The sequence below is a fragment of the Triticum urartu genome, chromosome 7A (assembly GCF_056163025.1).
Source record: "Triticum urartu cultivar PI428250 chromosome 7A, HENAU_Tu73, whole genome shotgun sequence".
In the NCBI taxonomy this organism is placed as follows: domain Eukaryota; kingdom Viridiplantae; phylum Streptophyta; class Magnoliopsida; order Poales; family Poaceae; genus Triticum; species Triticum urartu.
The window spans coordinates 47,646,418-47,662,168 of NC_141879.1; positions in this window are offsets into that span (position 1 = coordinate 47,646,418).

Consider the following 15,751-nt stretch of genomic DNA (forward strand, 5'->3'; position numbering starts at 1 on the left):
CCCGGGCGCCTTGTCACTTGGCATGTCATTGATTGCCTCATGTACCTCCTCAACAGTGATGGGTGAGTCAAGGCCATGCAAGTCATGTACCTCTAAGTTGAGCTCCTCCCAGTTTAGATCCTTATTGCATGTGTTCCCTTTTTTCATCACTTCAGAAAAGTGGTCCAGAATGAGCTTCTCCTTAGCGTCATGCTCGGTGATTCACCCTTGGTCATGCTTTAGCCTATGAATGTGATTTTTCCTCCTTCTAGCATTAATCCGGCGATGGAAGAACTTGGTGTTGGCATCACCCTCCTTGAGGTTAGCAATTCTCGCACTTTGCTTTTTTCGAGCTCTCTCAAGCACTGCCAAGCTAATGACCCTCCTTTTAAGCCTCGCCCTAAGGTCACTCTCCTCGGGGGAGAGTTGTCGGGTCTCTTGAGCGATGTCGAGGCGTAGGATCACGAATAGGGCGGCATGTAGATGAACCTTTGCCTTGGAGAAAAGGCGCCTACTCCACACGTAAAGGCGGAGAGCCACCTTCTTGAGCTTATGGAACAGGACTTGATATGGCTCAACGTGCTCGAGCGGCTCAATCCAAGCCTTTTTGACCACCTCTATAAAGCCGGGCATAGCAATCCAAAAAATTTCGAACTTGAAGGTTCTAGGCCTCCGAGGCCCCTTGTCATCGGCGAGGAGAAGCGGGCAGTGATCGGATAGTGAGGACGAGAGGGCGTGAAGCAGATGAGTGCTAAAAGTGGTGTCCCACTCGGCATTGCAAAAAAACAAGTCCAGTTTGCACATAGTCGGATTTTCCCTCTCGTTGCTCCAAGTGAACCTCCTATTTTGCAAGTGTATCTCTTTAAGCTCACAACTTTGCAGTGTCGCTCGAAAGTGATTAATTCTACTTCGATTGACATGCCTTTTATTTTTGTCTCTTGCACGATAAATTTGGTTGAAATCCCCAGCCGCAAGCCATGGCATGCCATTGGGCGGTTTTTGGCTGATAAGCTCCGCGAAGAAGGCATCTTTGCGAGAAGAATCCGCGGGGCCATACACGGTGGTGAGCTTATATTGCACATCGGAGTCACGAATACGGACCATGGCGGACAGGCAGAAGGTGGTAGCTGTGATGTTGGACATTTCCACAAGGTGATCGTCCCAGAGCAGCAAAATGCCTCCACGAGTGCCGTCCGCCGGCCTTTGCGCAAAACTGCAGAGTCTGCTCCCTCCTAAGAAGGAAGCTGTGAAGATGTCGATATTGTGAAGCTCTGTCTCCTGTAGACACACAATATGGCAAGAAGAAGCAGCAATGGTGGCGCTGACAGTAGCTCGTCTATCCGGACAGTTGAGGCCCCGGACATTCCAACACATAACATTGATAGGTTGCACTAACATGGCAACATGGAGTACACTTCTGAACTTGGCCACATGCCACACACAACCCAGCTACGGTTATGCTTGTGCCATGCAACCCAACTACACTTACACGGACCAACACACATGGACCGGGATTTAGCTAACATAGAGAACATTTCAACCCAGAGACATCAACTTGCTCAGGTGGAGGCCTGCAGAGCATCAGCGGCATCCTCCATCCTCTCCACGTCCATAGCACCCTCCCCTCCGTGCTGGATGAGGGCGTCCTCCACACCCATTGCCTGCACATCATCTAACCTGAACAAGTCTCGCATGGCAGATATCACCTCCAGCGGCAGCTGCTCCTTGAAACGCTCAACAAATGCATCCAGGGCCTTGGCCGTGATGTCTTCTCCATCCTTGACGATCCCCAGACTACGAGCAACCAGGATCTCAGCCGCCTTAGCCGCCGGCGCCGGCACCACCCTTGTTCTGCCAGCAGCTTTGAGCCTTGCACTGGTCCTGTGCAGCGAGAGGCCCGCACTTGTCCGGGCAATGTTCAATCCAGCAAGAGTCTTACGACGCGCAGCAGGAGGCCTGAGAGGCGTTGATGCAGGGGAGGGCAGCAAGGGCTCCTGCCGATCTTCAAAAAGCACGGTCAGGCCAACCCCAGCTGGCTGCAGATCAGCAGCAGCCCTGCGGAGCCGCACCGGGGATGGCGTGCGCTGAAGCGGCCCATTGGAGATGAGCGCGGGGGGGGGGGGGGGGGGGGGGGGGCGGGGCCTCGAACCCAGGGGGCTTCACCGGCGACAGAGGAGGGAGCAGATGCGTTGGTGAGCACAGCTGCACTTGTTGCGAGCACGGTCAAAGGCCAGGCTTGCAAGAAGCCAGGAAATGCTATGTTTGCGACGTCTCGATCGTGCATGCTCACTTGCTCAGACCAGGTCAATCTCCATTTGCCAAATCAAATGCGAGAGGTGCCATCGCGGCCATGATTACTGTCAATCTCGACCACGTTTTGTGCACAACAACTACGACAGTGAACATGCGGTCATGGTCCACAGACGCACCGGTCAGTTCATCAATCAAACGGTTTATTTTTGTCTTAACTACTAAACTGTTAGGACGTGCCTGTCAGTCTGGAATCTAGATGGCATATTTTACTGGCGGCTGCACTGAGAGTGCACACTCCGGCTTGACGCGAAAACTAGAGATCGAAATGGAAATCCTGGAGCTCGACCAGGTCCATTCGTCTTGGTCTCGCCACATCTTATCCGGTTGTTGGGATCTTAGAAATATGCACCGATCGGTCCAAATTGACGGGGGAACATTTTTGGACTCGATCGAAAACGTTGACGTGCAATGTTTGAATTGAACTTGGAGAAACAGGACGGATGCATGCATGCTGGCGGGCGGGAGATATGTGTATCACTCGGTTGTTGGGACGCCTCTGAACTTTTGGCACAAAATCGTCGACAAGGCCGCTTATTTTCTTCATCATTGCATAGTCGTTGGTGAGAGTGAGACGCTCCTATGCGACGCCGGGGCATGTGTGCTGGACTTGCGAGTGCATGCGGCACGTGCGTAGCAGTAGTCGTTGATCAGTTATTGTCCTTGGTGCAGTTAAGTATATTTCGAAAATGATTAGCTAGAGATCAAAGATCAGCGAACAATTGTGACTGTGCATCACTGTTATTATATTGTACTCTATCTGTCCCAAAATAAGTGACTCGACTTTATGAGGTCGAATCTGCCAACAAGAGTTGATTAATGCGGGAGATTAAGAAATGTCCAGAATAAGTTGAGGCTCGTCTACAGCTGGCCTGAGTGTTACGTTTTTTTCTTAACATGTTGATTGACAGATGCTTTCTTGGTATGAGGATACAAGTTGTGGGTCGTTCCAAACGTAGTACAGGTACTAGAAGTGCAACTTGCTGGTTGTTGCTATATACAGTACTCCGGAATTAAAACTGCATTTCTATTTTGCGGACGATGGGATTCAGGGTGAAGTGCTGTTGGTAAGTTTTGGAGTAGGTGTTTGTTGCTGTGTTTTTTTAACACAATGCAGATGCAGACGCTTGTACAGATACTTATACACTCATCTTTATAAAAGCATATACGCACACCCTATCTCTATAAGCAACATTCGAGAGACTGAGCTAGCACATCATTTTAAGATTGACGAAATCGCCATATATATCTACGTAGTCAACGGGAACATCTCCTTCCACTGAACGCACGTTGCCGGAATGTCTGAAATAAATCCAGAAAAATGCGAGCATCAATGTCTCAAGTCTGGGACTTGAACTCTAATGGGCAGGGGATACAATTGTCCTCCTAACTATCAAACCACTGATAGGTCCGCGTTTGTCACTGTGTTTGGTAAGATAGAGATAGCACCAATACATATACATGCTGCCTACTTATACTAGTCATTACGTGCTTGTACAATCAAATGTCAAATTATGCCGGTCGTTTCTTCTGATTTTATCCAATACACGTTCAAATGGATAGGATTGAATGGAAAAATTAAAGTTCAAGATATTTGAATGTGAACTCGGATGTAGAACACCGTGACCAAACTAACATAACCTACACGTAGAAAAACTCTAGCACAACGTGTGTGCAGTGCACGGAAGCCTGATCCATTGCCTGGCTTTTTCTTAAGTGTGCCTAGGTTAGCGATGCCTGACTGGGTCTCTAGTTTCATGTCTAAATTTGGCAAAGTCTAATTTATCTATTTGAAGGACGGAACATGCAAGCATGCATAATGCTTCAAAATATTCGGTGAATATTTACAAGTACTTCCATTTTCGATTTATCTGGACACGACAAAAGGGAAGTAACATGGATGAAACCTGCTCTGCTATTTTTTTCTTGACTTTTTTCATCCATGTTTTTTTACCCTAGACAAATTATTTGATGTTCTTATATTGACCCCTCCCCCCCCCTCCCCCCCCCCCCCCCCCCCCCCCCGCGCGCGCGGCGGGTATATACACTAATGCAGAACCGGGCAATAGCACCTGTTCGTAAGGCCCTTTAGTGCCGGTTCGGTAACCAGCACTAAAGGTCCCCCTCCCCCCCTTTAATACCGGTTCAGCACGAACCGATGCTAAAGGGCAACCACGTGGCACGAGTCGGCTCCGGGGGTAGGGAGCCCTTTAGTACCGGTTGGTGACACCAACCGGTATTAAAAGGTTGGGTGGTTTTGGGTTTATGATTTCTTTTTCATTTAATTTTGTGTTTTCCATTTAATTTTTTTTCGTTTGCTGGTATTTTACGATACTATATATTGTACACGTTATGCATATATATAAATAGAAATTCTAGTAGACCGATCATATATATGTGTGTATATATCATCAATGTCTCACAACCATCATTAATTAATTCACACATATACACACACATGTACTATATATACGGTGGCGCTATTGTAAGCGTGCACGCATTTTTAGTTAATCTACGCGCCGGCCGCTGCTCCTAATCACGCGCGGGTGTGCGGGTCGCGCGGGTCACTGAGAAGGCCAGATTTTGAGGGTAATGGCATGTGCAAAAGAAAGTAACACGCTTTATTTCTGTTACCATGTGTCGCTCCGCTACGCCGGCCGCTGCTCCTAATCACGCGCTGGTGCGCGGGTCGCTGAGAAGGCACATTTTGAGGGTAATGGCATGTGCAAATAAAGTAACACCTTTATTTATATTACCATGTGTTGCTCCGCTACGTGATGATCTTGCGTCAGTACTCATTGCCAGTAATATAGTAAGTGTAGATGGTAATGGACCACTGTTTTTTACCGGCTCTAAGACAGCATGATTTCGTTCCTAAACATTGTCAGTAATAGATTAAGTGTAGATAGTAATGGACCTAGGTTTTTTACCAGCAGCTAGATATGAAGGTTGCATCCCTAATCATTGCCAGTAGTAGATTAAGTGCAGATAGTAATGGACCTACGTTTTTCTACCGACATGATTAACTAAAGCATGGCGATGGTAACCTGTTACTATTATTGACAGCATGATTTCGTTCCTAAACATTTTGTTAACTAAAGCATGGCGATGGTAACCTGTTACTATTATTTTTTTCTGAGAGAAGGCTGGTAAAGCGACCCGAGGGCGATGGTAACACATTACTATTTCTTTTGTCTAGGAGGAGGTCGGCAAAGCGCCACCAGTAGTTTTCGCATGTCACCCGTGCCCTTCGACCTGGTTAGCGCGCCGGCCTAATTAGTTGCGTATTGGTCGGCGCGGTTGAAGGTGCCGGAGCGTAGGATAAGGCAGAATGCGCGTAGCCATAGCTTAGCACACCTATATATATAGAGAGAGAGAAACATTATTCTGATCCCAGGATCAGAATAGTTATTCTGATCACAATGTCGCTATATAGGGCGCGATGTGATTTTCTAAGATCGCAAACAGAGGAAAAACTGGCCCGTTGTACACACCCCGGACGGCGCACTACTACACCCACGACCTTCTCCTCTCCCTCGACGACGCCTCACCATCCCTCAATCTCCATCGACCAAACCACCGCGCCGCGCTGCCCTGCCCGTCGGCATCTCGTAGCCCGTCCTCGCCGGCCTCGCGCCGCCGCCCACCGGCTAACCCCCACCGCCGCCCATCGGCGATGCGCGCCGTGCCGCCGCCCCAAACCTCCACCGCCCACAGGCCTTGAGCGCCGCCGCGAGCCGTGGATCCGGGGCGCCGACGCCTGGCTCTGGATCCCGCGCACCGCCGCCAGTCCTCGACTGAAGACGAGCAAGCCTGCGCCCCCTCACTCACGTAGCCTCCTCCCGATGGGGATCCACCATCGCAGCGGTCATGGATGTTCACCACATCAGCGCCCAAATCCCAGCCATCCAGGGGTCTCCGACACAACTCCACCCCTCTCCTCCCCTGCATCACCTCCTCCGCCCGCGTTGAAGACATCGTCGGCCCTGTGGAACAAACACCGGCGCCGCCCTCCAAGAACCCGAGCCGCCGCCTGCCACCAAGATCCTACGCCGCCCCTAGTGGCTCCTCGCAAACCCAACACCCTGCACCCCCATCTCCTCCACGTCCCGGTCGTCGCTCGCACGCACGAGAGGATGGTGCTGGCCCGGCTCCATGCTTTGGACCTGGAGAGGAGGTGGCTGGCTCACACCTAGGACGGCTTCACATCAGTCCAACTACACTGCTAGTCCCTGTCCAGGTTCTGCCATTTCTGTGCATCCACTCCTGTGATTGCTGCATCTAGAGTGAACGGCTAGTCCCCTGTTTCTTTAGATAAATTTTTTGTACAAGTTTCGTGAAAGTTGTGCTGATTTGATGGCCTCAACTGTTTGTGGTTATGTCTCTGATAACTAGCAACAACTTTTGTCCTTTGCGCAAATTTTTGTGAGCAACAAATATTCATACATGTGCATTATATCAGTTCTTGTGGGAATACCTCTACATCAAGTTCGTTTTTGCACCTCTTTCACGAAAAAATCATATTGTACAATTCTAGTGTATCTTCTTGAAGTTCATATTGTCAAGACCTCGAAGCTCACATAATATAGTTCAGGATAGTTCGGAAGTTTGGATGACTCATGTCTGATAATTTTTTTGTGATACATACACGTGAGCCTGTTCGTATTTGTATATTTGTTAATTTCATTATCCGTTAGGATCTGGTATTAGTAGTCTATTTTTTATGAGCGGTCTTGTTCGACAGATGCTTTATTATAGTGTGTGTTTGAAGTTCATATTGTCAAGGTCACGAAATTCACAACCTGTCACCAGAGATCCTGAAGAAAATACATGTGGGTTTGGCATGTCTCACATCCTACAGCAATGAGCCCCTGCAAGCACCGAGCCACAGGTGTTCTGCCCACAAATCTGCGAGGGATGTAAAAGCGGCTGTGGCATATTGTCAGCTGCCCATCAAATATAAGCCTATTATGTTGTCCTTTAGTAGCAGTTCAACAAAAAACTGCAACAATTCTACATTGGAAACTATGATATTTCAGGTCTGCTACTATGTACATGCTTGTTGGTATGACTATGAGTACATACATTTTGTCTTGGTTCTTTCCCTCGTCGGCTTTCTCTGCCATGGATGTGTGCATGCGTGCTATGTGCGTGAGTGTGCTACAGCAATTTGTGTAAAAGAAGCATTTTCAATTGGGCAAAATTAGTTGATGGTTATCGAAGTTCAGACATTTCTATTGGTGACGTTCAGTAATTATAGAATGAGAAGTAGTGTGTGCTGTCTTGTGCCCACAAGGTGCCACTGGCTGCTACACACCCTGTGCTGTTGATATTGCTGCTTTAACTTTTACGTGACTTACAAAAAAGTTTTTTCCTTTGGATATATGCGATCCAGTACACTTGTTCTACTAAGTAGCAGGGTACGTGCTTCTTACCGGCCACCCATGTGAAATCTGTTTGTTGATTTCACTTGATGTGACTTGCAAAAAAGTTTTTTCCTTTGGATATACGCGATCCAGTACACTTGTTCTACTAAGTAGTAGGGTACGTGCTTCTTACCGGCCACACATGTGAAATCTATTTGTTGATTTCATTTGATGGCATGTTCATAAGTTCAAAATAGAAAAAAGGGGAGATCACTAGGGAAAATGTGACAAATCCATGGAACAAACTTGAGTAATTCATGTGGAAATTGCAAAAGATAAAAATAGAAAAACAAGCAGTTGAAATTAAAAAAACAAGCAATTCAAAAGTTTCTAAAAATAGGATTTACCCCATTTCTAAAGAGCCTATAAGTTCAAATTAAAGTTACAAAGTGGTTCAACATGTGCCTAATTAAAAATGAGGAAGTCCAGCCTTATCCTTGTGAAGGTTCAGTGTGTGCGCCAATTGCAGAAATTCACAAATTTCAAAAAAGATATATTTCAATTGTGTGTGTCGTATGTGTGGGGTGTACTAAAAACGTTTTGTGGGTGGGAAGTTCATAGTTTTTGTCGCTGATAGTTCAAAAAATCGCTTTTGAAAAAACAAAACACCCTGGGTGTCCAAGAAAAGAGAGTTGAACACATGAAAAAAAATCAATTGACATGTGAACCGTGTGAATCCAGGGTTTTATAAAAAATGTTCCATTGTAAAACATTATCTAACTAAAGTGAACAGTAAAAAATATATGAGAAAAGGCAAAAATTGAACATCTATTTCAAAAAATAGAAGTTCAAAATTAAAATAGCGGAGAAGTTCTTTATTAATTATAAAACTGGGATTTTCACCTTTAATAAAAAAATAAACCAAGAAGTTAAAATAAAAAAGCAAATTGTTTCAAAAATTATACAAAAATGACATTTCCCCATTTCAAGATAAACTAGAGGTTCAATATTTATTACATTATCAAGAAGGTCAAATTGAAAAACCAAGCAGTTCAAAAAGTTTATAAAAACGGATTTTCCTTCTTTTAAAAATAAGACCTAGAAGGTCAACTTTAAATAATTCAGTAGTTCGATATTTATTACATAACTAGGACTTTTCCTGTTACTAATGAATAAAAACAAGAAGTCCAAACTTAAAAAAATATGAAGTTGTTTAATGTTCATATAAACTCGGATTTTCCCAACTGTTAAAGATTAAAACCAAGACGTTCAATTTCAAAAAATGAGGTAGTTCAATTATATAAAAACCTCAGGTTTTCGAGTTACTAAAGAATAAACCAAGAAGTTCGATTGAAAAAAGTGGAGTAGTTTGATATTGATTTGAAAAATCGGATTTTTTCTAATTACTAAAGAATAAAACTAATAAGTTCAATTTGAAATAACGAATAAGTTGGATATTTCTAAAAAAATCCTCCAATTTTCACATTTCTTAAAAAACACAATGAAGTGCAAATAAAAAAAGTAGAGCGGTTCAATGTCTATAAAAACATATATATTTTTGCATAACCAAGAGAAGTTCAGATTGATAACTGCCAGAAGTTCATGTACTAAATGCATTCTTTATTAAAAATAAAAAAAAAAGAAAAGGCTAAAAAGTTTTGTTGCTAGAAGTTCAAGTGCTCGTCTCAAGAAAGTTCAAAAATTCTTGTGATAAGTTCACCTTGTATTTCCATGTTTGATTTTTTCCGTATAAAAATCGAATACAATTATTTACTCAAAATATAAAAAGGTGAAGTTTAAATTGAAATAACAGAGAAGTTCAGAGTTTATTAATACCTAGTATTTACCTGTTCAAAAAATAAAAAACACAATGCCATTTTTTGCACTTTTAAAAACAACTCATAATCAAAAAAAATGGTTGCTAGAAGTTCAAGTGCTCGGCGAGGAAAAGTTCAAAAAAATCTTGTGAGAGAGGTTCACCGTATATTTAGATGTCCAAAATACATTAAAAAATATGCTATTTTTTGTGTTTTAAAATAATTCTCTCAAACCAGAGAGAAGTTCAAAGTGATAACAATCGGAAGTTCACGTACTACATGGTGTGTATTTCATATAAAAAAATACAATAAAGTGAAAAAGAGTGAAGCTCAAACATACATGTCCTAGAAGTTCAACTACTTCACGCAGTGCAGGAAACAACACATCAAAAAACAACACGTTAAAAATAGAGTGAAGTTCAAACAAACATGTCCTAGAAGTTCAACTACTTCACGCAGTGCAAAAAACATCATGTCAAAAAATTGTGTGAAGTTCAAACAAACATGCCCGAGAAGTGAAACTACTTCAAGCATTTCCATTCGCGATGAAGGCAGAAATCATGATCTCATCATTTTCTAATTTACTTCAAAACGGTAGAAATATCATTTGTGTAAGTTCAAACAAAAATTATTTTGAGAGACGTTTGTACAAAAGGAATATTATTTGTGTGACACTAACGAATGGATGAGAAAATTCCAAACAAAAATACGTCACAGAAGTTCAACGTGAAAACAGCAGGAAGTTCAACTACTACGCTGAATGAATTTTAGATGAAAAACTTTTAAAATCGTCGCGAGTATGAAAAGATGATCAACACGGGAAACTTGCGTGTTTACAGCAGCTTTCCATCGGTATATCACCTCCTCAATTCCGGTGAATGGATGGAGAGCTACTTCCAGTGGATGGAGATCTACGAGAGAAAAAAAAGTACGTGAAAAATAGAGTGAAGTTCAAGCACACACGCTGAGAAGTTCAAGTTCTTCACGTGGTGCATATTTGAAGAATCTGTTTTGCGATAAAGGCAGAATACATGATCTTTCCGTTTTCGAAATTACTTGAAAACGGCCAGGATTCAGAGAAAACCATCAACACGCAGCCGTTCGAATTTTCCGTAGCCTTTTAGCGGTATATTATTTGCCCCATTACGATAAAGTTTGTAGACTTTACGGTAAAAATATGTTTTTAACCATTTTCAAAACTGACATAAAACCGTAATGAATTAGGAGAAACAATATATACAAAAACGTTTCGCATTTCTTCAAGCTTTCCAACGCCATACCATTTGCTGCATTTGGACGTACGATTAAAAAATTAGCTCGAAAATACGAACTTGGTGGAACTTGTACCATTTTCTAAATTACTTTTAAACCGTTCAAAATTAGAAAAAAACTTTTAACATGAAAAAGTAACGCATTTTCATAAGCTTTCAACGCCATATTATTTGCCTCAATTGGATTAGCCATTTAGAAATGGCATCGAAAATACAAACTCGGGTGTTCCGTTTGCGAAATTCTACGATTTTCCGAATTACTCTTTAACCGTAGGGAATTAGAGAAAACTTTCAACATGTGGAAGGAGCGGTTTTGCAGCAGCTTTCCAACGCCATATTATTTGCCTCATTCCGATAAACGGTTTAAAAATGCGATTGAAAATACGATTCACGTTTTTGTATGAAGAAAAAACGGTTTTCAAAACTGCTCTTAAACCGCTTACATTTTCCCAAAAGTCTGTTCGCCCATTAATGCGGTACGTGAGCTGGGTTCAGAACGTCGTGAGACAGTTCGGTCCATATCCGGTGTGGGCGTTAGAGCATTGAGAGGACCTTTCCCTAGTACGAGAGGACCGGGAAGGACGCACCTCTGGTGTACCAGTTATCGTGCCTACGGTAAACGCTGGGTAGCCAAGTGCGGAGAGGATAACTGCTGAAAGCATATAAGTAGTAAGCCCACCCCAAGATGAGTGCTCTCTCCTCCGACTACCCTAGAGCCTTCGGTATCACAGCCGAGACAGCGACGGGTTCTCCACCCATACGGGGATGGAGCGACAGAAGTAGCGGTGAGACGAGCCGTTTAAATAGGTGTCAAGTGGAAGTGCAGTGATGTATGCAGCTGAGGCATCCTAACGAACGATTTGAACCTTGTTCCTACACGGCCTGATCAAATCGATTAACTTGGGTCATGATACTGATGTCAATAGCTATCCAACGGTATATCGCAAGCCCCATTTGGACACCTTTTAGCTGAAGTTCAACCTAGTACTCGGGGAAGGTCAAGCGCGTTACTCGGGAAGTTCACGTTGTGATCAGAATATTATTCTGATCCCGTGATCAGAATAGTGTTTATGTATATATATATATATATATTTATATATATACATACATACAATTAGCTAGCTATATACAATTTCTCCTAATTGGTGCCTTCGAAGCCAGTGGCATTAGCTTAATTGGTGCCTTCGGAGCACGATAACAATTGGAAGTGGTTCATGGGGGCGGTAGCGGGTAAAAGTATTCTCCTTTGGGATCTATGACCTGGTCGAGCAAAAATCCCGCTATTTCCTCTTGAATTGCTTCTATGCGGTCCTCTGGTAGGAGCTTCTCCGGCACCTCTTTGAACTGTTAGAAGGAGATCAATATGCATGTGTATTAGTTGTGTGACTAGATATCGATAATGGTGTAAAAATTGTGAATAGTGTTCTGACAAACGTACCCACTCCTGTCTTTGAGATCTGCTCCTTTCGGACGCCATCATGCGAATGTTCTCACAAACGTAGTATGCACACAGATTATTCCCCGGCGCCTGCTTCAGGGCTTTTACGAGAATGGAATTTGATCAGATAATAATTAATCAAGCATGATAATTAAAGAGATGGCAGCTAACTAGTACTACTTAATTACTTACCATGGGTCGATACCATTTCAGATTTCGTTTCCATTGGCTTGGAGTGACGCTGATGAACTTTGCCCAAGCCCTGCCCGCCGACAAAGAAAATGAATAAGTGGGTTATTAAATAGTTGTTATCAGGAAATGATGAACTAATTAAATAGGCCAAGATATAGTTAATAATGATTGAAATTACCTGTTGACTATCCCCTTCACGATGGTGTAGTCAGTTGGTTTCTTAAGTAGTGAGTCTAGTACTTCAACTATTCCATCATCAACTTTAATGATTAACAAGATCTAGTGAAATCTGCATGCACACACGTTTGCATGTCTTAATTAAGTGGGCATATGTAAGCAAAAACATGTAGCTAGCTAGTAGGCAAAAACAGAATTTGTAGTACAAGACAGTGACTGAGATGACTGCCAAGGAGTTTTGGGAAAGGCGTCGCCGCAATCCCTATGAGGTGGACCAAGATCCCACTTTGGTCAACCGCCCGTTCTGGAACCGCTTTCAGTTTGCCATCTATTTCGATGTGATCAAGGCCAAGAAGAATCTATATGTTGATGTTCGCTCCATCGACACTGATGCCATGGAGAAGGACCCTGAGTATTTTGGCGAAGCCCTTCAGATGTGCACTCAGCTGAACATTCTCAGGATCATGCAGTTCAACAAGGATTTCGATGCAGATTTGGTGGCTCAATTCTTTGCTACCGTTCATCTTGGAACGGATGCCGACAGGACTCTGACTTGGATGACCAATGGCAAGTTGCTTTCCGTCAAGTGGAAGGCCTTCATGGAGTTACTTGATGTGGAAGATCGCGGGCTTGAGACTTCAGTAGGTTTCTGCCCTCACCGCAATGCTACGTCCACTCACAAGCAAGCCCTTTGGCCCTACTGCGCTGTGAAGGTTCACCCAGTGACTAAGAAGGAAACCTATGAGCTGTCTACGTATCTGGACATTCTTCATCGTATCTTCCGTGGGACTCTCTTCCCTCGCATCGGGAATCTGGATATGGTCCACTCATATCTCGTGGACATACTTCTTTTCTGTCAGCATGAGAAGGAAGCAAACACTGGAGAGAGCGTGGATATTTCTCATGTTATGTGGTCTGAACTTCTCTCTGTCATTTCTGAGCACAAGTGTCTGATATATGGTCCATTCATCATGAGGCTCATTGAGAGGGCCTGGGCACAGATCTATCCCAGAGTGATGCTGGAAACTGGACACTTGGTTTCCCATGAGATTAAGCGTCTGAGGAAGAAGGACAATTGGGGCACCCCGGCGCCTAAACCCAGGGGTCCGTCTGCTGCTGCTGGTGCTGCTGCCATGGAGACCGAGGGTGTGGCTGCCACTAATGATCATGAGGAGGACATTGGGCCCTCTACTGCAGAACCTTCATGGGCGAAGAAACTTAAACACAAGATGAAGAAGCTTTTCTGCATGGAGTCTCATGGTCAGTACATGACTCATGTGGCGGAGAAGCATGCCAGGGTGCGTCACCTGGGAGTGACAGTTGCCAGTGGTTCTGAGGGTCAGATCACTGAAGAGGAGGAGTGGATTCATCAGCATTGCCCTTGGACCGACTCCGACGCCGAGCAATTTTTGACCAACGACGGAGATGCAGACGATCACGCTAAGATGTGATGTTTGAGATCCTCAGCTTGCCATCACCTGGAGTCGTAGCGTCGCTCTTTGCCTTTTCTGGTGTCTCGCTACCAAAGGGGGAGAGAGTGTAGGGATTTGTGTTGTCGTGCTTCGAGTGTGTCTTTGTGTCGTCTTGTGTTTTCTTGTGTGTTCTCTCGTTGTCTTTGTTTAGTTTGGTTTGGTGCCTGTGTGACCTAAGTTCTATGGTGTGAGATATATGCTACCTATCGCTACCTTATTTCTTATGTCTATTCAGTATTGTAGTATATTATGAGTTGCATGCTTGTCCTGTTTTATACTCTTCTCTCATATATCATGTGCTTAGAATTGTTGGACTATAAAATATAGGGGGGGTGTTGATCCGGATGTGTGTGTCTTGCATTCTAAAGGCTCCACTAACTAGGTGCACACATTCAGGGGGAGCCCGTCTATTTTTGTAGTTCTTAGTTTTCTTTCTTTTATATCTTTTCTTTGTGCAAATCCGTAGTTGTCATCAATCCACCAAAAAGGGGGAGATTGTTGAGGCATATCTCTCTCCATGTAGTTTTGGTGATTGATGACAACATATTTACAGACTAATCGTGTGCTTTGAGTAGTTCACAGATTCATCCTTGGCACGAGACGTGTTCTTCCCTTCGGAGTGTCAGTCAAGACGGTGTAGCTCTATCGTTTCTCTTTCGGTGGATTAGTTGCATAGAGGGCACCGTACTATCAAGAGGGGGTCCGCTGGTGTATTGCTTGGGTGGAATCAACATATACACATCAGCTTCTCACCCTCAGAGCTCTTCCACTTCGTTGGAGAGATCTCTTCTCCTTTTTGTGTCCTGTCTGGGTTCCAGCGGTAGTACCGCGCAACCCAGCGGTAGTACCATTGAGGAGTCACAAGCGGCAGTACCGCTCCACAGCGGTAGTACCACCGGTGACTCCACAGTAGTACTACCGCTGGCTTGCCTGGCACCACCGCCTCGTTCTCAGCCTCGACGGAGAGATCTTCTTTCTCTCCTATCTGTGTCCCAGCGGTAGTACCGCACTACACAGCGTTAGTACTGCCGAAGGGTCACAAGCAGCAGTACCGCTCCGCAGCGGTAGTACCGCCGGTGATCCCTCCGCTGTACTACAGCTGGGCTGTTTGGCTCCTACCGCCTCAACTCGAGGGCTCTTTTTCTCGTGTCGGGTTTTGCGACACTAGTTGCGGCAGTAGAGGCGGTAGTACCATTTCGGAGCGGTAGTACCGCCCTTACCGCCGCGGTACCGCACTGGGTCCAGATCCCTGCTGCTCTCCTCTGCGCGGCAGTACCGCTAGCTGTAGCGGCAGTACTGCTGGCTCAGTGGTAGTACCGCCCCTCCTAGCGGTACTACCGCCCTATGCGGGGCTGGTTGGTGGGGCAACTGTTGGATTGTTGCCCCCACTATAAAAGGGGGTCTCCTTCTTCCCCGTTGACTCACCTCTTCCCCTTCAAGCTCCATTAATTCTCTAAGCTTCATTTTCGCCCGATATATCTCTCTAGCCAATCAAACTTGTTGATTTGCTCGGGAGTGGTTGAGAAGGCCCCGATCTACACTTCCACCAAGGGATTTTCGATTCCCCCACTCATCCCTAGCGGATCTTGTTACTCTTGGGTGTTTGAGCACCCTAGACGGTTGAGATCACCACGGAGCCATAGTCCATTGTGGTGAAGCTTCGTGGTATTGTTGGGAGCCTCCGATTAAGTTGTGGAGATTGCCCCAACCTTGCTTGTAAAGGTCCGGT